The sequence below is a fragment of the Manis pentadactyla genome, chromosome 10 (genome assembly GCF_030020395.1).
Source record: "Manis pentadactyla isolate mManPen7 chromosome 10, mManPen7.hap1, whole genome shotgun sequence".
NCBI lineage: Eukaryota > Metazoa > Chordata > Mammalia > Pholidota > Manidae > Manis > Manis pentadactyla.
In genome coordinates, this window is record NC_080028.1 from 100,172,646 (window position 1) to 100,196,425 (window position 23,780).

General features: G+C 49.6%; 2 pseudogenes; both read left to right on the forward strand.

Annotated features, from left to right (window-relative positions):
* Positions 1–5,815, forward strand: part of LOC118931441 (cytochrome P450 3A12-like) — a 56,168-nt pseudogene extending 50,353 nt beyond the window's left edge.
* Positions 5,816–8,080: 2,265 nt separating this feature from the next.
* LOC130679389 (putative speedy protein E7) lies at positions 8,081–12,767 on the forward strand (annotated as a pseudogene).
* Positions 12,768–23,780: the final 11,013 nt, after the last annotated feature.

The window sequence follows — 23,780 nt, forward strand, 5'->3', positions numbered from 1 at the left end:
TGTAGGTTTTTCTCTTTCAATACATTAAATATTTCATGCCACTCCCTTCTGACCTGTAAAGTTTCTGCTGAGGAATCTACTGATAGTCTTATGGAGTTTCCCTCACAGGTAACTATCTGCCTCTCTCCTGCTGCACTTAAGATTCTCTCTTTCTCTTTAATCTTTGCCACTTTAATTACTGTATGTCTTGGTGTTGTGTCCATGGGGTTCCTTTTCTTAGGGGCCCTCTACGCTTCCAGGCCTCGGTGTCTATTTCCTTCCCCAGATTGGTGAAGTTTTCAGCTATTCTTTCTTCAAATAGAATTTTTACCCCTTTTTCTTCTTCTTCTGGGACCCCTGTTATGTGAATATTGTTTTATTTGGAGTTGTTGCACAGCTCTCTTAAGCATCCTCTCATGTTTAGCAAAGCTTTTTCCTCTCTGATTTCAGCTTGGTTGTTTTCCTGTTCTTTAATTTCCATCTCGTTATTTCTCTCCTCTCCTTCCAGATGTCTACTATTTATTCCTTCTATTGTATTTTTCATTACAGTTATTGAATTCTTCAACTCTGAGTGGCCTTTTTTCAAATCTATCTCTCTGATGAAGTTCTCTCTGAGATCATCAATTCTTTTCCACAAGTCAGTGGGCATCTTTATGACTGTTACTATGGAATCTTCATAAAAGAAGACTGGTAATCTCTGTTCCATTTGGCCTGCTCTCTGGTGTCTTAGTCTGTTCTTCTGTTTGAAACATATTCCTCTGCCGCTTCATTTTCTCTGCATTGCTGTATGTCTTCCTTTGTATTAAGTAGATCATCTCTGCCTCCTGGTCATGAAAGAAATGGCATCCTGTGGTGCCAGGAATCTCAGGACTCTCTGCTCACCAGTGCCTGGTTTTCCTTTGCAGTGGAGCCACAGTTCCTCATCGTGGGCTCTGGGTGGGAGAAACTTTCAGCCTGCATGCTGGCAATGGTCGATTTGTGCCAGCAAAGGCTGACAGATCGCCTCAGGGTGCCCAATTGCATGGGCTGCAGTGTTTCTGCAGGGATCACTATGAGCAGGACCTCTGTCTTCCTGCCAAGCAGCAAATGGCAGCCACTGCTGGGTGAGTGGTGCAGGCACAGCAAGTGCACAGGGAAGTGTGGCGCAAAGCTGAGTCACAAGGGTGATGCACCCTGTGTTTGGAGATGGATCCCACAGGAGTCTCACCAGTTGGGCTGAGAGAGAGCTGGGAAAGCTGAGAAAGTCTCACTCTTCCAGCCAGGTAGCAAATACTAATGGCTGCTGTGTGGAGCATTCTGCCAAGGTGGGTGGGCATGTGCATATGGAAGTGCTTCAGGGCTGAGCCATCAAGAATCAAGAAGGGATATGGAGCATTTGGGTGTGGGTCCTGCAAGAGCCCAAGGAGTTGGGTGGAAGAACGGCTGGGAGAGTATCATTCACCTGTCCTTCTCCCCTGGGGAGAGAAGTCCTGTCATCCCTGCCCTCCAGCACACTTCCCACTGCTGGTAAATCTTTCAGACTGCCTCCTCTGTTTTGGGTCTCAGCAGGACCTGTGGAACATGCCTGTTCTCCACAAGCATCAGGAGTCTCAACCTCCCAAAGGGCCCGTACTCTCCGTGGAGTACAGTCCTGTTAATCACCAAAGCCCAGTGCAATGTACACTCACAGTGCCAGAAAAGATCTCCAGGAACATGTGTGCAGGTCTTCCGAGCACTTTCCCCCTGCCCACTCTATTGCTCTCCCTCCCACTTGTTGGCTGGAATGGGAGAAGAGCTGGGGTCCCTGGTCATGCTCTGCCTTTACCCTTCTCTGTGTGGTCTTCTCTTCTTCACCCGGTGTTGATGGTCTGTTCTGCAGTCTTCAGGTAGTTTTCAGGATAAGTTGTATTTGCTGTAGTAGCTTTCTTCATGTGCATGTAGGAGGTGGTTACTGCCCTGCCATCCTACTACACCATCTTTTTCACCACAATCCCCCATTTGCTCTTGAGTTAGTGCAGACATCAGGCTGAGGACCTGCGGGAAATCCTCCCTGCTCGGTAAGCAGCTTCATGAGGGTGGAGGTGGGCACAGGTTCCCGGTAATGCCCGTGGCTGCAGTCCCGTGCCAGCTCCCTCCTCTTGGTATGGAGTGACTCCTCCAGAATGAAGTCATATGCTCCTCAGACACTGAGACATCCTCCCTGGACAGGCCTTGAGCTTGCTCTCCTGAGAACGCAAAACCAATGTCTGCTTTGGGCACACATTGAGTTCTGCATAGACTAGATGCTCTCCTACATATTGGGGTGGTGAGCAGAATTTGGAATGGACTCTGGGAAACTACCTGGGATGTAGGCTTTTTGTCTCCTGACAAAAAGCCCCTGGGTGGAAGGACCTTATTTTGTTTTCCAAGGTGTCCCTAGTGCTAGCATAGTGTCTACACATAGTACTTGCTGAAAAACGATGTCAGAGTTGAGAAGTTGTTGTTTTTATGGATCAGGGGTCCTCTACGCTTCCGCCAAGCTCAGCAATTTGCCATCCTGCATCTTCACAACTACAAATCAGAGACAAGTTACTGTCCTTCTCTTTCATTCATCCAGGCATCAGAGTAAATGCTTATCCTTGAGTTTCAAGGACAGAGTCAGGTAGTGAGATCTAATGGTCAAAAAATGCCTAATTGGAGGGGTTTTGGCTGAAGTATAAGTATTTCTGACATATACACAAGCATTTCCCTCGACACATCTCAGTGTACTTTCAATGCATCTGTATGAGCGCACTGCCTGCCCAGCCACCATTAGCCCATGGAAGCCTCCCCGCCCACACACCAAGGCTATTCTCCTAATTCCCATAATAGTCAAAGGCACAGCATTTGTACCTATTCCAGAATGTTCTCTAAATAATGACTCTTTAAATATTATATAACTACATTGCCATTATCACTTTCCCCATATCCACGTTTCCTTAACATCAAATGTTGAGGAATGAGATTTGAATAACTCATGGTCTAACCTTGAAGGACACAGACAGACAAGGAGAGCAGGGATTGTACTGCAGCAGAGCAGAGCCTGGTGCCCACGGCAATCACCTGACTTCAGCGAGTCTGGGGAGAGGGAGCAGAGGAGCAGCAGGGGGGCAGGAAGGGGAGAGAAGGGGAAATACCACCTGAAGTAGTTGGAGGCCTGTCTCCTGCTCTGTCCTCCATGACCATCTAGCCAGGCAGGTCGGGGGGATGCAGGAACCCCCTCTTCCTTCAGTCAGTCTCATTTCCTACTTGCCTTTTTAGTGTGAGCACCTCCCCACCCTGAATGTCATTTTAGTGTTCAGAGGTGAATTTCTTTTTAACAGCACTCATCTCAGGTCTTCAATGAGACTGAGAGGCCCTGCAGGCCAAAGGGGATGGGAGGGGCTGTAGCTCGGGTTCCCACACCAAGTGCCCGTGGCGGGATTTCAAGACTCGTCCACAACTTGGTCCCGTGTGCTTCTGGCTGAGGAGCCTGAGTCTCAGCCTGAGATCCCCATTGTGGATCTTTGCTGTTCTCATGTTTCATTAACTTGCTTTCATCTGCTATTGTGGGTCCAGGTTCAGTAAGAAGAACAAGGACGGCATAAATCCGTACACATACCTGCCTTTTGGAACTGAACCCCGAAACTGCAGTGGCATGAGGTTTGCTCTCCTGAACATGAAAGTTGCTATCGTCAGAGTCCTGCAGAACTTCTCCTTCAAACCTTGTAAACAAACACAGGTCAGACAGATAACTCACTGAATAAATAATGTTCATTGAGAGTTTTTATTAACTAAGAAATATACATGTACATATTAGTATAAGGGAATGTGTTCTATTCAAAGAATCATTTGCTCCAAAGGCCAAAGAATCTATCTGGAGCCATGTATGACTCGGGGGGTCCTCAGCTATGGAGCACTGTGTGGCTTTACAAAGAGCCAGTAGTAAAGGTCACCTATGGCCCCTGAAGTTACTGTGATGTGATTATGCACAGGCCTTTGAACTTGAGCAAAGTTTATATTCGGTTTCCAGGGCACAGGAAGGAGGGGTGTGTGGGCACAGTCATGCATTTAATATGCAGGCCCTCAGGAAAAGGAGGAGGATGGACAGGGTTTCCCTGTCATTTGTGGCTTTAGTGCAGCTGTGTGGCTTTCCTGTGAGTGTGGACAAACAGGACCCTAGATGCTGAGTGCAGCCTGCCATGGGCAGGTCCTCTCACAAGCTCCTGCCCATGCACAGCCAGGTACTTCTCTCCCCCCAGGATAGTGTGCTTGCCCATAAGTCACAGAGATTAGAAGGTGACTGTGCTTGGGGCCCCACATGAAGGCGTGATGGGGGAACAGAGGGCTCAAAGTCAGTCCAAACCCTGCAGTTCTTCACAAGTTCACTACTTGCCCTAGGCTAAGGAGACACCCGATGTTATAAAATACATGTAATCCCTTCCATGACCTCAGCCATGAATTGGATGGTTCCACTGGGCTTTACAAGTGAGGACAGTCCTGCCATGTGTCGTACACTTCACACATAGAATAACACCACAGTTTTCAACATACACAAAATCAACTCAATGTGGCTTTTCAGAATTGCTCGCCCTAATGCCTAAGAATGTGGTTTCCATTTTTGAAAAAACTAATCCTTTTACTTAAAATTTAAATAAAAACAGACCACAATCCAACACGAATGTATCTCCATCAAGCTGCACATACATAGCAGCTGCTCCACAGATAATTTGTTGACTGCAGGACAGATGAGCTTTCACCATCCAGTCCTGGCACAGCTCACAGAATAAGTGCAGCGAATTACAGCAGGGAGGGGGCTGGGGAATGTGGTCCTGTTGTAAGATGCACAAGTGCTGGGGATGTCACAAACAACATGGTGACAGTTGCTGACGCTGCCACATGGCACATGGGAGGGGTGTGAAGAGTGGAGATGCTAAGGATTCTCACTACAAGGAAAACATTTTTCCATTTTTCCTTTTGGTATCTATATGAGATGATTGTATTAACTAAGCTTATTGGGGTAATAATTTCTTGATTTCTGCAAGTGAAATCATAATGCTGTACACCTAAACTTTGCACACTACTGTATGTCAACACCTCAATAAAAGTGGAAAAATGTAAAACGAAAAAGATAATAAGGGAATACTGCAAAGAACTTTATATCCATACATGTTATAACAGAAATTAAATAGACCAGTTTGTTGAAAGATTCAAGTATTAAAATTCACTCAAGGAAAAATAGGTAACCCGACTGTCTCTTTATCTTTGAAAGATATTGACTGATAATTTAAGAAAAAGAATCAAAGATATATGATGCTTAAAGTAGTTTATTAAATGTTTGTGTCCTTAATGTATCTTGTCTTGGCTGGCTCCATTAACTGGTTCTCATGTTTGATTACGTGTGGCAGATCCCCTTGAAATTAAGCAATCAAGGACTTATTCAACCGCAAAAACCCATTGTTCTGAAGATTGAGTCGAGAGATGGAACGTTGAGTGGCGTCTGACTTTCGCTGAAGATTCCGCTTTGTTCTTCGGGGAACCTGGATCCCACAACATCAGAGACCTCAGCTGACTCTGTGAATAAAACCTGGGATGAAGAGGCTGTTAATGTAGTGCACGTGATGAGTAGGGCTTCCGGATGTTCATTTCACTTTCCGGTGGCCCAGTGGAGTATTATATATCCTGGTAAAATGCAGGAGGACACTAATGAGCACCAGCTTACCTGGTTCTCTGGACTCTCTCTGTCCACCCCAAGTGAGCACCTTCTGCTCCTCCTGAGATCTGATCAATAATGAAATTTCTCAACAATTTCATAAACCATCTCTAATGAAAATAAGAATGATTACAGTAATGGATATAGCACCTGTGTTATTTCAAATTTCTATATTAGGTATTACACTGATCAACTCAAAAAACATCTCTTTACAAAGTGTTAGGTGATGCCTTCATGCAAACTAGGGCGAATCGATAGACAGAACATACAGTTACAGTGACAAAATGTTCTTCACCTCCAGCTTAATCTGCCATTTTGGAAAATAACTGCGTGCACCTTTCATAGAGGTTTATTAAAGGTGTATAGTCTAAACCTTAAAGCACCCCTAAAAATAATACTGTTAAAACCAACAACCCAACAAAGGGTACAAAATGGAATCACAAAAATGCAATGCACTGAAAGGAAGGAAGACAAAGAAGAAAAAGGAAACAAAGAAGATGGGACAGACAGCAAAGACAACAGACCACAAGCTACCCAGTTCCACCAATAATTGGGTCAGATGGAAGTGGTCTCAACTCCCCAGTTAACAGGCAAAAATGGTCAGACTGGATAAAAAGGTAAGAGCCAATCATATGCTGTCTACAAGAAAATCACTTTAAATAGAAACATGCAAACTTAAAAGTAAAAGGACGGAATAAGATTCAGCATGCCCAAAGAAGTCTGGGGAGGCTCTATAAACGTCAGAGAAAGTCCATGTCAGAATACTAACAGGGACAAAACAGGCCATTTCACAACGACAAAGTGGTTAATTAACCAAGAGGATACAACAGTCTTCAGCGTTTACACACCTAACAATAAACATGAATCGAAAACCGTCAGAACTGCAAGGCCAAATACACAAACCACAACTTGGATCACAGTGTTTTGACGTCTGCAAAAATTACATGCACCAACTCTTCCTTAGGCAGCAGGCCCTTGGCTTAGATAGGCACCAAGAATAAGCCACACACTGCAACGAATTCAGGGTTGTCATTAGGAAAGCTGTCTACAAGTGTGTGCTGAATGAAATAAGCCGCACACACACATACCACTTTTATAGCACTCCACTTAAATGAGGGACCCAGAAGAGCCAAAGCCACAGAGACAGAGGGGAGCGATGGTGGGTGCCAGGGACCGGAAGGGAGACTACACCCGGCAGGTGTTCTTTAACGGGTGCGCAGTGTCGATATGGAGATGGGATAGTAGGGGATGGCTGCAAAATTTCAAAGTGCTCAGTGCCACAGAACTATCCCCTCAAAAATGGCTCGAGTGGTAAATGTTATGTTATTTTACCACAGTAAATACTGAAAAAGAAAACACGAGATTCAGATGCCCGGGTGAAAAGTAGAGGCCCGGGGCTCAGGAGGAGCCGCCCGGCTTACGGCAGGCCTTCAAGTGGCTGATTTCCGGGCTGCGTCTCTGCCCCTGTGTGCCCCCACCTTCACAAAACATCCTCCTGTGTCCTGAATTGGACGTTTTACCACTAAGTCTTTTTGTGCATGTGACTTTTTATTCATAGCATACACAAAAGATGGTGACATTTCTGGGTGAAGGTGATATGCACGATCAGAAGTTTTATACAGAGAATAGACTTTCTTGGAATTGAGGGGCAGGCTCTGGGAAAGCCATAGACTTGCTGAAATTGTAGGCACCATTTGAAGTGGGCGTGAGCACGGGTACCATATTCTATGATTCCAGGTCCTCAAAATGTTCTCTTGGGCTCAAAGGTGCCTGAGGGGTGAGGATGCGTCCCTCTGTACAGAATCCTGAACCTAGTGTCAGTGAACATTGAGCACAAGAGCTCTGTTCTGCCAAGTGTTCTAAACTTAACTTTTGAGTCCAAGTCAATGTACCTGGGATCTTTCTTACCTACCTATGTCACTCTTGTAGGGCTGACTGTTTCTGCTTACCCTGAATTTCCTAGCCACTCACTAGACATGCTCCGTAGGAGAACGTGACAGAGGGCGAGAGTCCACCCGTGTGTCAAGTGGAGAGTGGAGAGGACACGTCATCTGTGGGGGAGGGCTGAAAGGTGACCTGGACGGCTCGAGGATCATCTTGGGGGGTGGTCACAACTTGGGCCAGTGGCAGGAGACCTTGTTTGCCCCTGTTCGGATTGGACTGGCAGTTGCCTGCTTTTCCTTCAAACTAGTTGCTAGGTTGCAGCAACCTATGACCTCACAAGGGTTCCAACCCTCCTGGTTGGTAGGTGCTTGGCAGCAAAGGTAGCCAGAAGCACCTTCTCAGAGCTTTCTCTACTCCTAGCATCTCCTTAGCCTGGAGTAGGGATAACGGGCTCACATTCAGTGAGAATCCACAAGAGGATTTTGGACAGGGTCTGGTCCCGGAGAGGGTGAGACTTGGGCAGAAATCATGGCCAGTGTTCCATCGAGTTCCCAGGCTGTGAGCCAGAGGCCCCAGCCTGGCCCCTCCGGGCACCAGCCGGATGTGATGCTGGACGCACAGAGACCAGGACCGCCAGGTGAGGCAGCGGAGGGACGAGGGGCTTGAGGACGGGGAGCCGACGGCAGGAAGGCCTACCCAGGGGGGCTTGTGTGAAGGAAGGAGACACTCAGAAGGCCAGGCACTGGAGGACGAGAGTGTAGGTGTGGGGACAAGGACACACACGGGGAAGGGCACCTGGAGGAATTATCTAAATGAGGAAGGGTGTTGAGAACGGGGAGACGGAACAATGGCAAAGTGGATGGGGGCAGATGGCTGCCAGCAAAGGAGAAGGATGGAGAGATGGCTGGGGAGAAGGCCACGGTCTGCGACAGCAGAGACACTGGGGGCAGCTTGTCTTTTGGGGGTAGTTGGAGTGGAGTGGGAGGGGACACGGGGACCGAGGGATGAATCGCAAAGACAACAGCTGGACGCTGTCGCCTGGTTTCTTTGCCCAGCAGCCCAGGCACACAGCAGCCCTCCGCCAGAGGGCTCCGGCCGGCGCACGCAGCGGGAGAGGTCGGCCGCTCTCCAGGAGTCGGAGGAGGCAGCCACGGGCGAGGAGGACGCCTGGGACCTGGACATGCTGTGCGGCCTCAAGATGAGGCTGAAGCGACGGCGGGTGTCCCCGGTGCTGCCCGAGCACCACGAGGCCTTCAAAAGGCTGCTTGGTAGGGGGAACCCTGAGCCCATTCCCCTTTAGAGAAATTTCCAGCGACTAGACTTTTCCAATGGAAAAGAATTCCCTGTCAGTTGGTGACCTCTCTGTTCCCAGAGGACTCCTCCGGGGACACTTAGAAATGGCTGCCAGTAAAGGAGAAGGATGGAGAGATGGCTGGGGAGAAGGCCACGGTCTGTGACAGCAGAGACACTGGGGGCAGCTTGTCTTTTGGGGGTAGTTGGAGTGGAGTGGGAAGGGACACGGGGACCAAGGGATGAATCCCCAAGGCAACAGCTGGACGCTGTCGCCTGGTTTCTTTGCCCAGCAGCCCAGGCACACAGCAGCCCTCTGCCAGAGGGCTCCGGCCGGCCCGGGAAGCGGGAGAGGTCGGCCGCTTTCCAGGAGGAGTCGGAGGAGGCAGCCACGGGCGAGCAGGACGCCTGGGACCTGGACAAGCTGTGTGGCCTCAAGATGAGGCTGAAGCGACGGCGGGTGTCCCCGGTGCTGCCCGAGCACCACGAGGCCTTCAAAAGGCTGCTTGGTAGGGGGAACCCTGAGCCCATTCCCCTTTAGAGAAACTTCCAGCGACTAGACTTTTCCAATGGAAAAGAATTCCCTGTCAGTTGGTGACCTCTCTGTTCCCAGAGGACTCCTCCGGGGACACTTAGAAATGAGGCAGGATTAGGCCACAGGCAGAAGCAGTCTGCACTCGGCACACAAAAGCTCGGCTTCCACTGCACCCCTGGGGCTCTCAAATCTAAATGCCTCCGTCAGCGTGCGGGGTGCTGACAGGCCATTGGGCGCGCTGATGTGACCGTCAAGGGAGACGATGCCTCCCTGCACGGTGACGGAGCACCACCTTCGGTAGGATCAGACCTGTGCACATCACCTACTGACACCTGCCCCCCACCCCCAGCCAAGCCACCGAAGAAGGATGGCACCACCTTTCTGGCCCAACGAGTGCACCTCGGCCTCCCCACCCCGAAAGGTCCCGTCAGCACACACGGCTGCTCTCTGCTCGGCCCTGCTCCGGCTGTCCGTCTAACCTGTGCCTCTCTTCCCAGGGGACCTTGTTGTGAAAATATTCCTGGCCTGGGACAAAAATCTGAGGGTATCTGACAAGGTAACTTTGTCCACTGAGATGTGTTCCCTCTCCAGCATCTACCCTGGGGGGCTGGAGGGATGCCTTCTAAACCCCCAGTCTCGCCTCTCTCCCCAACTCGGAGCCTTGTCCACACTGCCCTTTGCGGGGCCTGGAGGCTCCTTGCGTGGGAAGGGGCAGCCCTGCCCCCACCCCCACTCCTCTGGGGTCCGCCCCTTTGCCTGCCACCGCAAGCCCCTTCTCGCCTCAGCCCTGGGGACTCCCCTTTGTGCCAGCTTATCAAAGACCCTTCTGATGGCGGCTGTCCTAAACCACCAGCGTCCCACCGGCAAAGCCTGCCATCCAGGAGCGTCCTAAAGTCCCTCTCCCCACACGGGCGGGGTCTGCCCCCAGCCTCCCCCTCCCTCACCCCTCCGTCCTTCCGTCCTTCCTCTTCTGGGATGTGACCGCTGTCCTGTGGCGTTCTCCTCTTCCTCAGTATCTCCTGGCCATGGTCATAGCGTATTTCAGCCGGGCTGGCCTCCCCTCCGGGCAGTACCAGCGAATTCACTTCTTCATAGCTCTGTGAGTATTGCTGTCAGTGGCCGGCCGTCAACATTCAGTCCTCTGGGAGGGCGGAGGGAGAGGTGTGGGACTCTGACCTTGCATCTGTTCTCTTTTGTACTCCACGTGTACTGTTCACTTTGGTATACCAAGGATAGGATTATAACAGAGCGGTTTCTATACTGTTGTCTGTGGAGACAGACAACCCTAACACCAGTTAAAACACTGGAACGAACAAAAGACCACACAAAACCCTCCTGAGGAGGGACAGAATGGGCACCACGCTGTCCCCAGGTGGCCAGGCTTGAGACCGCACCGCCTCCCTCAGAAGCCTCGGCCGCTCTCCTGCCTGAGTCCACATCAAGTGGACCGTCCTCCTCTGGCTTCCCAGGCGGACGCCACAATGCAGGCCCTCGTCATGTGACACAGACCGAGTGTAAGCATTCCCCACCCGTGCTCCCTACGAGGCTTTACACGCCCCAAATCCTCGGAGAACACAGGTCTAATGCTCCCCGCCCCTCCTCAGCAATGCCACCGGCTAAGGGGGTTCTAAGCCGAGGCCAGCCTTCTCAGTCTGAACTCAACCCTCCCCACAGTCAGCATCACACTTGCTTATGGTCCTGACATTGCACTGCTTTCTTCCAATGCTCCGTCTGAAATCCCTTCCCTCTGTTTTCACATTGTGTCTTCTGACTTGTAGGTGTCTTTCAGACATATATATATTGGAAGAAAATGACCTATCCTTAAAGTCGGTGCAAGGAGCACAACTGTTCCCACGCCTCCCCTGGACCCCTAACTGCAGTCCCCCAGTAGCACATCAGCTAAAATCCTAGTGTCATGTCACGTTCCGGGTAATAGTTACTTCACTTCCTAACTCCCCCCTCCCCTTCTCCAAACCATCAGACCAGACACCGTTGCAGGCAGGTCTTGTCAAAATATCCACATGTTCATAAAGCCCTCAGCACGCTACTTTGTGTTGCAAACGTTTAAGCTACACTGAGTCCATGAGGCGATCAGTATGGCATTTGACTGTGAGACAAAAGCGTCCGTCCATCCGTCCATCCATTCATTCAACGAAATCTTGTACACTGCATTCCGTGCCAGGGACTAGGAGGGTTGGGAGGAGAGCCTTGAGAAGGGCACGTGGCACCCATCCTCCAGCCTGAGCCACATGGTAGGGAAGCTAGGACTACAGAAACCGGCTAGTCAGTTCCTGCCCTCTGGATACGCACACATGCTCACTCCGCAGGGAGCCACAGGGTGCGCACATACAACCGCTTTAAAGGGCACAGGGAAGATGATGGGGACATTGCATGGAAACTGCACTGCTCGCCCTCAGGCCTCCCCGAGGGCCTTTGTCTTCAGCATCCAGCTGTGAGAGGTGCCCTTCAGGTCCCTGCCCCGCAGTGGCTTCTTGATGACTGGGTGGCCCTGTGTGACGCTGGTAGGGCTCCCGTAGGTCCTTTGTCAAGTTCAGCCTGTGCCTCTCCTTGGACGCTGACCTCGGCTGGGGATCCTTCCCGTCTTGCTCCTGACCAGCAGCCCGATGTCTCTCCCCAGCTACCTGGCCAACGACATGGAGGAGGACGACGAGGGCCCCAAACAGGACATCCTTTGGCTCCTCTATGGGAACGACCGTTCCCAGCGTCTTCTGTTCCACCAACAGCGAGTCCAATTCGCCCAATCCATGGGCTGGAAGGCCTGGGTCTCCCGGGAAGAGTGTGAGGAGGTGCGTGAGCAGCTGGGATCTCGGGGTGGGGGGGCCGGACTGCAGTGGGGGGAACACGGGATCGTGGGATCTTGAGGCGAGAAGGAACTGGAGGCTGGGCGAGGAAGGAGGGGCCACCTGAGGCCAGAGCCACCTGCCTTCCAGATCCAAGCGTTTGACCCAGAGCTCCCGGTGTGGAAGCGAGACCGCAGCCTGCTCGCTGTGTGAGCGCTCCCGGGACCACGGAGGCCTGGGCTCACCGGCCCAGAAGAAGGGAAGTCTGGATCCTCAGGTGCAGACAGAGCGCCTCGTTGTGTCGGCTTAGGAAGTCACCCTTCCAGACACTGACACCGCCCCGAGCCACAGGCCGAGGAACACACGCAGGTATGACCCCTGCACACAACTAGAGGGGAGGGCGTGATCATCCTGGGTGATCGGGAGCCATACTGCCCGTGACTCAGTCCACTGACTGCTCTTCCCCTCTCCGTCCTCTAACACCCATGTTGTCTTAGTCTTAGGACGGAAAGTCACAGCCCTCCACTTCGGGGGCTGCCCACGGGTGGAGCCGTCTGTATACCAAGCATCTTCAGGTATAGGGGCTTTTCCCTGCTGATAAGGACTCTCGCCTACCAATGGCTCAAGTGCAAGTTCTTCTTGCTTTCCACGCGTGTATGTCCCTTACCCAAATAAGCATCGGAGATCTCCACTCAAGGGGCTGTCGGAGATGGTGCTGTGCTGCTGCAAGTTTGCGCCCCTAGTTGGCCAGTGGAGGCCTCTGTGCCATGCCACTCCCTGGCTTTGGGTCCAGACTCGCACCCACCCCGCGATGGGATAGATGGTTATTACCTTGGTCGGAGCTGTTCCCGTGATGGGCTCCATAGCCAGCAAGGCGTGATACACAGAAGCCAGTTGCTCCTCTACTAACGGCCACCAGACCTCTGCTCCTTTCCATAATTGTGACCAGAATCCAACAGGTTGGCGTGTCCACTCAAGCCACTGCCGAAGGCCCCATCCATAACCGTCTCCGTTTACATGAACATCTAGCTCACAGGGCCTTCATGAATCCATTACACTCAAGGACTACAACGGCCTTGACTGCCTGCTCAGTAGCAGTGAACACAGCTGCACAGGTCTCATCACGGTCCCACCTGATGCCCTTTTGTACCGACTGGCATGAGGCCTTCAGAATTTGTGCCAAGTGCGGGGTAAACCCCCTCCAGGAGCCCAAAACACCCAAAAGCTCTTGGACGACTCAATGCCACAGTGGTAGGGGTGGGGAAAGCCTGGACCTTGCCTATGACCACATCTGGGATAACTGTAGCTTTACCCGACCAGACAACCCCCAAGAACTTGACACACAAACCAGGTCCCTGAACCATCCCTATCTAAATACCGACAGCATTCTTCAACAGACTGGAACAAACAGTTCTAAAAGTCATAGGGAACCACAAAAGACCCCGAACAGCCAAAGCAATCCTGAGAAAGGAAGAAGAAAGCAGGGGGGATCTCGCTTCCCAACTTCAAGCCGTACTACAAAGCCATAGTAACGGACATACAATGGGGAAATGACAGCCTCTTCAACAGCTGGTGTTGGCAAAACTGGACAGCTACATGTGAGAGAGAGAATGACATGGGATTACGGTCCAACTCCATACACAAGAGTAAACTCGAAATGGATCAAAGACCTGAATGTAAGTCATGAAACAATAAAACTCTTAGAAGTAAATCATAGGCAAAAGTCTCTTGAATATAAACATGAGCAGCTTTTTCATGAACATGCCTCCTCGGACAAGGGAAACAAAAGCAAAGATGAACAAGTGGGACTCTATCAACATAAAAAGCTTCTGTCCAGCAAAGGACACCATCAGTGGAAGAAAAAGGCATCTCTACAGTATGGGAGGATATATTCATAAATGACATATATCATAAGGGGTTGACAGCCGAAATATAAAGAGCTCATGCACCTCAACAACCAAAAGGCAAATAACCCGACTAAAAAATAGGCAGAGGATCTGAACACACACATCTCCAAAGAAGAAATTCAGATGGCCAAGAGGCACATGAAAAGATGCTCCACATCGCTAATTATCAGAGAAATGCAAATTTAAACCACAATGAGATATCACCTCACAACAGTCAGGATGGCCACCATCCAAAAGACAAACAACACCACATGCTGGTGAGGTTGTGGAGAAAGGGGAACCCTCCTACACTGCTGGTGGGAATGTAAATTAGTTCAACCACTGTGGAAAGCATTATGGAGGTTCCTCAAAAAACTCAACATAGAAATGCCATTTGGCCCAGGAATTCCACTCCTAGGAATTTAACCTCAGAACGCAGCAGCCCAGTTTGAAAAAGACAGATGCACCCCTAGGTTTATCGCAGCACCACTTACAATAGCCAAGAAATGGAAGCAACCTAAGTGTCCGACAGTAGATGAATGGATAAAGAAGATGTGGTACATATACACAATGGAATATTAGTCAGCCATAAGAAGAAAACAAATCCTACCATTTGCAACAACATGGATGGAGCTAGACGGGTATTATGCTCAGGGAAATAAGCCAGGCGGAGAAAGACAAGTATCAAATGATTTCACTCATATGTCGAGTATAAGAACAAAGAAAAAAACTGAATCACAGAACCCAAGAATGGACTAACAGTGACTAAAGGGAAAGGGACTGGGGAGGATGGGTGGGAAGGGAGGGATAAGGGGAAAAGGGTGCATTACGATTGGCACACATAATGTAGGGGGTTGGGGAGGGTAGGCACGGGCAAGGCAGTATAGCACAGAGAAGACAAGTAGTGATTCTATAGCATCTTACTATGCTGATAGACAGTGACTGTAATGGGGTATGTGGTGGGGACTTGATAACAGGGGGAAATCTAGTAACCACAGTGTTGCTAATGTAAGTGTATATGAATTATACCAAAATAAATAAATAAATAATCAATTAATTAAAAAAGCAAATGTTTACTCGAATAACTAAAAATCACTCATGAAAGCAGTGATTTCAGGGTCAGTCCAATATATTGTAAGTGTTTACAACTGGAAGGAAACATCACGAACCAGTTAAAATCTTGGTATTGGTATCTGCTTCTAGACAGGAAATCCCACACAAAATCTAAAACTGCCAGGAACGGTTAGTTACAGAAACTCGAGTTTCGCGTCCAGGAGGGGAGGGAGAAAGGGAGCCAGGGAGCCTGGGTAGCGGCAGAGAGTTGGCACTCAAACACACATTTCCTCATTTTACTGGAAGGTACAGCAATCCCACCAACATAGGCACCTTTACTGCCCTAGTCCTAAAAACTCGTTTGAAAAATAACGCAGGACAGTGACTGTAATGGGGTATGTGGTGGGGACTTGATAATGGGGACAATCTAGTAACCACTATGCTGCTCAGGTAAGTGAATATTAATGATACTAACTAACTAACTAGATAGTTAAACAAACAAATAAATAAATAAACAAACAAATACATACATACATACATACTTACATACTTACAGACATACAGACATACATACAACGCAGGAGCCAAAAGGAGCCGCTTGGTCAGAAACCTACGCGAAATTCCTAACACAGCCTGGGCTGCAGCCGGCGGCAGGGTCGTTGCCGCCCATTACTATACAAACAGGTACCCGATCTCTAGGCGGGGGACCTCGCCAGTGCCCGCCGCCTCCGGGCGCACAAGTCTCCCTCCTCTCGCCACAGGACCTGTCCAGACAACAGCAGGCAGCAGACATTTCACTGCTCACTGAACAAGAGGTAGAGAACAGCACAGAATCGCCCCCGAGATAAGCACACACGCAAGCAACTCACACAAATCAATAAACACTGCAGCTGCAACGCCGGCAGCGGACGCGCACGACCCTCGGTCCGTTCGCTCCTCCCCCACCCGCCTGCCACCCAAGGCCCAGCGCGCCATCCAAGCTCCATTACCCGGGTGCAGCGCTCCGCGACTCTGGCCGGATAACAACTTCCCCCAAAAACACCAAAGAGAAAAAAGGCGTCCACGCAGAGCGCCATCCCGGCGCGGAAAAGCAGCTCTCCCGGGCGAGGGGATCTGTCTCTGGTGCCTCCCCGTCCCTGAGACCGGGTAACAACTCCGCAAAGTCACCTGCCGCCCAGCTCGCCGCCAGCTCCAGGTCTCCCACGGCGGCAAGTAGGTGCCCGCTGATGCCCGGAGTCCCCGGCCGCCATGCCAGCCCCCCACGGAACGTGGACCGCACTCCCGGGGCTCGCCTCGCCGTGGCCAGCCGGGACCCGAGGAGCGGGGCCGCTGAGTGCCCCGCGCCCCCGGCCCGCCGCCCCCCATTCCGCGGGCGCGCCTCGCCGGCCGGTCCCAACCTCATCGCCGCCGGCCCAGCCCGGTCCGCGCGCGCCGACATGCAGCCCGCAGCCGGGCCCGGCCCGGCCCGGCCCGGCCCGGCCCGGCGAGGGGCTGAAGACCGGGCAAAACCCGCTCCGCCCAGACCAGAAAACTGGCCGGCCGCGTCCCGGCCGCCCGCCCAGCGCCGGGGAGGCGGCGGCGGCGAACCGTCCCGGGGGGCGGCAGCGGCGGCAGGAGCGGCCAGCCGGACACAGACCAGGGGAGAGACGCGACGGCTCAGGGAGAGCGGAGCGGACGCGGCGCGGCGCGGCGCGGCTCCGGCAGCTGCGGCGGGCAGACAGCGCTCCGATCCACTTGGCCGCTCCTGCTCGGCCGCCCCAGCTGCCCGGCTCCCCCTCACTCCGCCGCTCCCCGCTCCCCTCCGCTACTCACCGTTGCTGCACCGCCGGCTCTCCGCGCCCACACCTGAGGCCGGCCGTCTGCTCCTCCTGCGGCCGTCCCAATGCTCCAGCCACGTCCTCCGCCTCTCCGCGCCGCACCTGGTTTACGACACTCGCGGCTTTACGACACCACGTTCCTCAGACCTAGGGCCGCTCGCTCCACGGCGGGAACCTTGTCGCTAGGGAGAGGACGCTGCATCCAGCAGGGAGGGGGAAACGTTCCCTCAGGTGTAGGGGATGGGGAGGGGACCGCTGGCAAACTTCAGTGAAAACAGGAAAACATACTGAGAAACGGTGTGTGGGGAGAGAGGGGGGAGGAGATTAAAGGGCATTACGATTAGCACACATAATGTAGGGGGGTAGTGGGGAGGGCAGTACAGCACAGAGAAGACAAACAGTGACTCCACAGCATCTTACTACACTGATGGACAGTGACTGCGATGGGGGGTGGGGGGACTTGGTAATATGGGTGAATCTAGTGACCACCACGGTGCTCATGTGAATCCTTCATAACATTGAATATCAATGATACCTTAATAAAAAAATAAAAAACATTACTGAGAAAAACTAAGGAAGACTTGAATAAATGAAAAGAGGTGACGTGTTCACGTATTCGAAGATTCAGTTGGATGATGCTTCTTCCTATAACGGCTGTAGATTGAACATAATCCCCATCATAATCCCACAGGCACTCCTTCGGGGCTCTGCTGACTTCTTCAAACGTCAATGGCAAGCCCCACCGACGGGCTACAGCCCACATTCTCTTTTTTTTTTTAATTCATTTTTTATTAAGGCATGATTGATATACACTCTTATGAAGGTTTCACATGAAAACACAATGTGGTTACTACATTTACCCATATTATCAAGTCCCCACCCATACCCCAAAGTAGTCCCTGTCCGTCAGTGTAGTAAGATGCCACAGATCCACTATGTGCCTTCTCTGTGCTACACTGTTCTCCCCGTCATACCCCACACCATGTGTACTAAACATAATACCCCTCAATCCCCTTCTCCCTCTCTCCCTCCCCACCCGCCCTCCCACACCCCTCCCCTTTGGTAACCACTAGTTCCTTCTTGGAGTCTCTGAGTCTGCTGTTATATTGCTCCTTCAGTTTTGCTTCATTGTTATACTCCACAAATGAGGGAAATCATTTGGCATTTGTCTTTCTCTGCCTGGCTTATTTCACTGGGCATGATGTCCTCCAGCTCCATCCATGTTGTTCCAAATGGTAGGATTTGTTTCTTTCTTATGGCCGAATAGCATTCCATTGTGTATATGTACCACATCTTCTTTACCCATTCATCTACTGATGGACACTTAGGTTGCTTCCACATCTTGGCTATTGTAAAAAGCGCTGCGATAAACATAGGGGTGCATATGTCTTTTTGGATCTGAGAAGTTGTATTCTTTGGGTAAATTCCAAGGGGTGGGATTCCTGGGTCAAATGGTATTTCTATTTTTATTTTTTTTTTGAGGAACCTCCAGATTGCTTTCCACAATGGTTGAACTAGCTTACATTCCCACCAGCAGTGTAGGAGGGTTCCGCTTTCTCCACATTCTCGCCAGCATCTGTTGTTCTTAGACTTTTCGATGATGGCCATCCTTACTGGTGTGAGGTGATAGCTCATTGTGGTTTTAATTTGCATTTCCCTGATGATTAGTGATGTGGAGCATCTTTTCATGTGTCTGTTGGCCATCTGAATTTCTTCTTTGGAGAACTGTCTCTCTTCACATCCTCTGCACATTTCTTAATCGGGTTATTTGCTTTTTGGGTGTGGAGGCGTGTAAGTTCTTTATATATTTTGGGTGTTAACCCCTTGTCGGAAATGTCATTTACAAATATATTCTCCCATACTTTAGGATGCCTTTTTGTTCTGTTGATGGTGTCCTTTGCCATACAGAAACTTTTTAGTTTGATGTAGTCCCATGAGTTCATTTTTGCTTTTGTTTCCCTTGCTCCAGGAGATACGTTCAGGAAGAACTTGCTCATCCTTATATTCAGGAGATGTTTGCCTAAGTTGTCTTCAAAGAGTTTTATGGTTTCATGATTTACGTTCAAGTCTTTAATCCATTTCAAGTTTGCCTTTGTGTATGGGGTTAAAGAATAATCCAGTACCATTCTCTTGCAAGTAGCTGTCCACTTTTGCCAACATCAGCGGTTGGAGAGGCTCTCATTTCCCCACTGTATATCCATGGCTCCTTTATCGTATATTAATTGACCATGTATGGGTGGGTTTATATCAGGACTCCGTAGTCTCTTCCATTGATCTATGGGTCTGTTCTTGTTCCAGTACCAAATTGTCTTGATTACAGTAGCCTACATTGTCTTTTGCAATGTGTGCAACAAACGCAGACACAAACATTGGGCTACAGCAGAGGCAGGCTTTCCTTCCCAGCCAACGCATGTGGGCAAATAATGTGTCTGCTTCATCATTCACTGGGGATGCCAAAGGCAAATGGCCAGACACACGATAGACAGTAACTGTCTGAGTCTGACTAAGGCTCATAGGTCTTGCCACAGCTCTTGCCCTCAAAGGGGCCAGTGACGAACCATCCAGTTGGCATGGCACCATGTCGGCGGCAACAGGGTCAAGCCCGGCACACAGCCCAGCTGTCGGTGCACACAACTAGAGGAGAGGGCACGATCGTCCTGGGAGAACATGAGCCATACTGCCCGTGACTCAGTCCACTGAATGCTCTTCCCCTCTCTCTCCTCTAACACCCATGTTGTCTTAGTCTTAGGACGGAAAACCACAGCCCTCCACTTCGGGGGCTGCCCACAGGTGGAGCCGTCTGTATACCAAGTATCTTCAGGAATAGGGGCTTTTCCCTGGTGATAAGGTCTCTCGCCTACCAATGGCTCAAGTGCGAGTTCTTCTTGCTTTCCACTCGTATACGTCACTTGCCCAAATAAGCATCGGAGATCTCCACTCAAGGGGCTATTGGAGAGGATGCTATGCTGCTGCAAGTATGCACCCCCATTTGGCCAGTGGAGGAGTCTGTGCCATGCCACTCCCAGGCTTTGGGTCCAGCCTCGTACCCACCCTGCGATGGGATAGGTGGTTATTACCTTGGTCGGAGCTGTTCCCGTGATGGGCTCCATAGCCAGCAAGGCGTGATACACAGAAGCCAGTTGCTCCTCTATTAACGGCCACCAGACCTCTGCTCCTCTCCATAATTGTGACCAGAATCCAACAGGTTGGCGTGTCCACTCAAGCCACTGCCGAAGGCCCCATCCATAACCGTCTCCGTTTACATGAACATCTAGCTCACAGGGCCTTCATGAATCCATTACACTCAAGGACTACAACGGCCTTGACTGCCTGCTCAGTAGCAGTGAACACAGCTGCACAGGTCTCATCACGGTCCCACCTGATGCCCTTTTGTACCGACTGGCATGAGGCCTTCAGAATTTGTGCCAAGTGCGGGGTAAACCCCCTCCAGGAGCCCAAAACACCCAAAAGCTCTTGGACGACTCACTGCCACAGTGGTAGGGGTGGGAAAGCCTGGACCTCGTCTATGACCACATCTGAGATAACTGTAGCTTTACCCGACCAGACAACCCCCAAGAACTTGACACACAAACCAGGTCCCTGAACCATCCCTATCAAAATACCGACAGCATTCTTCAACAAACTGGAACAAATAGTTCTAAAAGTCATAGGGAACCACAAAAGACCCCGAACAGCCAAGCAATCCTGAGAAGGAAGAAGAAAGCAGGGGGGATCTCGCTTCCCATCTTCAAGCCGTACTACAAAGCCATAGTAATGTGGTACAGGCACAAGAACAGACCCAGAGACCAGTGGAATGGAATAAAGAGTCCAGACATTTACCCAAACATATATGATCAATAACGTATGATTAAGGAGCCATGGATATACAATGGGGAAAGGACGGCCTCTTCCACACCTGGTGTTGGCAAACTGGACAGCTAACATGTAAGAGAGTGAAACTGGATCACTGTCTAACCCCATACACAAAAGTAAACTCAAAATGAATCAAAGACCTGAATGTAGGTCAGGAAATCATAAAACTCTTAGAAAAATACATAGGCAAAAATCTCTTGGACATAAACATGAGCAACCTCTTCATGAACGTATCTCCCCGGGCAAGGGAAACAAAAGCAAAAATGAACAACAGGGACTATATCAAGCTGAAAAGCTTCTGTACAGCAAAGGACACCATCAATAGAACAAAAAGGCATCCTGCAGTATGGGAGAATATTTTCATAAATGACACATCCCATAAGGGGTTGACCTCCAAAATATAGAAAGAGCTCACGCACCTCAACAAACAAAAGCAAATAATCCAATTAAAAAATGGGCAGATGGTCTGAACAGACACTTCTCCAAACAAGAAATTCAGATGGCAAACAGGCCCATGAAAAGATGCTCCACATCGCTAATCATCAGAGAAACGCAAATTAAAACCACAATGAGATATCACCTCACACCAGTCAGGATGGCCAGCATTCAAAAGACAGACAACAACACATGCTGGCAAGGATGTGGAGAGAGGGGAACCCTCCTAACCCTGCTTGGGGGGAATGTAAATTGGTTCAGACATTCTGGAAAGCAGTATGGAGGTTCCTCAAAAAACTCAAAGTAGAAATACCATTTGACCCCGGAATTCCACTCCTAGGAATTTACCCTAAGAATGCAGCAGCCCAGTTTGAAAAACACATATGCACCCCTTTCTTTATCGCAGCACTATTTACAATAGCCAAGAAATGGAAGAAACCCCAGTGTCCATCAGTAGATGAATACATAAAGAAGATGCAGTACATATAAACAATGGAATATTATTCATTCAGCCATAAGAAGAAAAGAAATCCTGCCATTTTCGACAACATGGATGGAGCTGGAGGGTATTATGCTTAGTGAAATAAGTCAGGTGGAGCAAGACAAGTACCAAATGATTTCACTCATCTGTGGAGTATGAATACAAAGCAAAAACTGAAGGAACAAAGCGGCAGCAGACTCAGAGAACTGAAGAATGGACTAACAGTTACTAAAGGGAAAGGGACTGGGAAGGGTGGGTGGGAAGGGAGGGACGGAGAAGGGGATTAAGGGGCATTATGATTAACACGCGTAATATAGGGGTGCACGGGGAAGGAAGTGTAGCACAGAGAAGACAAGTATTGATGCTACAGCATCTTACTATGCTGATGGGACAGTGCCTGCAATGGGGTTATGTGGTGGAGACTTGATAACAGGGGGGACGTGGTAAGCATAATGTGGCTCATGTGAAACCTGAGCATAAGACTGCATATCAATGATACCTTAATAGAAAAAATAAACAAACTCCAGTTGGATCAGGGATCTAAATGTAAAAAATTCAACACGACCAAAAAAACTGGTGAATTTCCCTAGAACCTTGGTGTAGGCTTCCTTTCTAACAGTGAGTCAAATCATAGGTATCAGGACTTCTGCTTTCAGCCGAGATGAACACAGACTGCATTTACCCTTCCTACCTGGATGGAACCCCAGAAAAAAACACAAGAGAACACATGCACAGCAATGGTCTTCAAGACACTGATCGACGGGCAGTGAAGGACAGTAACCCGTGAGACAGGAAATAAACAGGGTGAGCCCTACAGCCCCTGCCCTGAGAGTTTCCACTCATGCAGCAGCGCGGGAGCACCCAGACATAGGTGGGGAGAAGGGGTCGAGAAACTGGGGGAAAATGTAGGCAAGTACAACCCGTCAGGAAAATTATCAACTGAAATGGGCCCAGAACGAACAGATGTTACAATGAGCAGAGAACACTGAAACAGCTTATAATCATATTCTTTATGGTAAAAAAAAAAAAAAAAAAAACTGAGTACAGACAGGGAAGATATAAAAAGAAACTCAAACAGAACTTTATAGAAAAGACACAGCATCGTAAGATGGAAATTACACTGGGTTAGAATAACAGCACTGCCTAAAAAAGGATCAGTGAATGTGAAGACACAGCAGTGGAAGCACTTACAAATGAAACATGTAGAGAAAAAAAAAATTAAAGGGAAAGGAAGGGCATCGGTCAGCTGTGGGACAGTGTCAAGCTGTGGAATATACAGGTAATGAGAATCCCTGAAGGGAGGCTGGGGGAAGCAAAGGGGCCATTTGAAGACACACGGTCAAACTTTCCCCAAAGTTGATGGAAACCCTAAACACACAGATCCAACAAGTTGTATGACCCCCAAGCACAGACACACGAGGGAAACGCAGCCAAGACAAATCAAGCACATCACCTACGACAGGTGATAGTGAGAACATTTTAAAGTAGGGAGAAGAAGAAGAACACAAAATATGTGGCATACAGAGGAAAAGATGAAGACGACCTCGAATTTCTCTTGGAAATAATGTAAGCGAGGAACATACTTAAAGTACAGGAGGAAAAAACAGCAAAGATCCCTTTAAAAGGGAAGGCAAAATGCAGACATCTTCAGACCTACGAGAGCTGAAAGGTTCTTCATTAACTACAAGAAATGTCACCGAAAAGTCCTTCATGCAGAAGGAATAGGAGAGCACATAAAAATCTGGATCTATACAAAGGAATGAAAGTAAAAGAAACAGGAACTATGTATTTTCTCCTATTAGTTAAGTCTCTTGAAAGGTTAACTGAGTGTTTAACTACAAATAACAACGGATTGTGGGATCGGTACTACTGTGAGACTAAAGTGCAACAACACGGCAAAGACCAAGAGGGGAGAACTGGAAGGAACTGTGAGCTTCTTACAGTCCAGTGAAATGATAGATCACTTGAAGGAAAACTATGCTAAATCAAAGGTGTATAGTATAAACCTTAGAGCACCTCTTAAAATAACAGTGTTATAGCCAACAACACAACAAAGG